Raw genomic sequence first — 1,684 nt, forward strand, 5'->3', positions numbered from 1 at the left:
ACAGCATCATACACTATTAGTAATTGATAATGTATAATGATAGCATGATGTATGAGTTATACCTGGCTCTACTGATGCTGGTGTTTCTTTGTCTATTTTAGTTTCTGCCTCATAATCATTGATAAGGGATTCTTCATGCTTTGCTATAACAAGTATAGTAATATAAACAACAACAAATAAATAAACAACAATTGTATATTTTGTTGCATATATGTACTGTGGCTTAATTTTTGTGTATGCTTTTATTAGTGGTTTGTTATCTGTTTGATAATGATCATCATAAGACAGAAATAAAGAGTTCTTACTATCTTTTGCATCTTGGTTAGGCTGGTTTGCTAATGGAAGCATTTCATGTTTATCAGATTTACTAGACCTATATTAGTATTATGAAGTCTACATTTACAGTAGTAATTATTATTTCATACTAAACCTTTTCTTTGCTATCAATCCAACAGTAAGTATTGATAGTATAAGTATCACTAGTAATGCAATTACAACTCCAACAACAGCTCCAATTATAGGTACTGTTAAGAATTATTAAATAAAAAATTGCATTGTCACTATACCTTGACTAGATGCTTCAGTTGAACTTGATCCTATTTTTATAATAATATTATTTATATTATTTTAATTCACTAACCTGCTGTTATATCTGATGGTGTTACCTCTACTGATAAGGATAAAGTACTAGAAGTAGTACCAGTTATAAATGTATCAATCTCTACTTCAATAGGATCACTGAAGGGACCTCTTCCAACAGAATTGATAGCAGCTACACTGATGTTATACTCAGTACCAAATACTAGATCATTCAATATGATATATCTCTCAGTACTGGTGAGGTTGTATGTGATACTACTGTTACTGATAATCACTGTATAGCCTGTGATTAGACCATTACGCTCAGAACAATTGACCTCATTCCAAGTGAGATTATTAATTGGTTGTAATAAAAACAAGTTATCAGGAAAACCAGTAGGAGCTGTACACAAAATAAAGTGTAGTAAGGTTTAATTTTGTGCATGTTATACCTGTTAATAGAAATGTATCTTCTTTAACTGAACTAGGATTAGATCCTCCTAGTACATTACCAGCTCTCACTGTGATGGTATAGTTCATACCACTGTACAGACCTATTAATGTATAACTGTATGTTGTAGTGGACTGATGAGGACCAACAGAAACTCTCTCATTCACTGATGATAACTCCGGACAAGATGGAGTATAGGAGACGGTGTAGTATGTTACATAGTTGTCACTACTGGGAATAGTCCACTTCACTGTAATACCAGTGGTTGAGACATTAGATACTGAGAGACTAGTTACTGGACTAGGAACTACAACACATATCAATTACACTCTCTCAATCATAATAACTCACCATCAAATCTTAACACCTTTGTACTATTAACTGAAGGAAGATCTATATATGAGTACACACTGATAGTATAGGTACTCATTGGTGAGAGATCTGTTAGTACAATTTCATTTTCACTGGTAGATACTACATTCCTGGTTACACCTCCAGTAGTATACTCAATCACATATCCATTAGTCTCTAATGAATTGGTCCAGTTCACTTTGATACTAGTAGCATTTAATATAAACCCTCTCACATTATTTGGAGGACCACTAGGAGCTAGAAAACAGACAAAGGTATCTACTATTGATTAAAGTATAATCA

General features: G+C 32.8%; 1 protein-coding gene and 1 long non-coding RNA gene across 2 annotated transcripts in view; both read right to left on the bottom strand.

Annotated features, from left to right (window-relative positions):
* Positions 1-1,684, bottom strand: part of LOC109581787 (receptor-type tyrosine-protein phosphatase epsilon-like) — a 25,022-nt gene that overhangs the window by 10,779 nt on the left and 12,559 nt on the right. The window lies entirely within an intron of this gene.
* LOC109581791 (uncharacterized) lies at positions 101-521 on the bottom strand. The gene is made up of 3 exons (XR_002184777.1): positions 431-521; positions 306-373; positions 101-143 (listed from the first exon to the last, which is right to left on the bottom strand). It is a non-coding gene; the product is annotated as an uncharacterized LOC109581791 (long non-coding RNA).

Source organism: Amphimedon queenslandica, unplaced genomic scaffold (genome assembly GCF_000090795.2).
Source record: "Amphimedon queenslandica unplaced genomic scaffold, v1.1 AMPQUscaffold_13520, whole genome shotgun sequence".
Taxonomy (NCBI): domain Eukaryota; kingdom Metazoa; phylum Porifera; class Demospongiae; order Haplosclerida; family Niphatidae; genus Amphimedon; species Amphimedon queenslandica.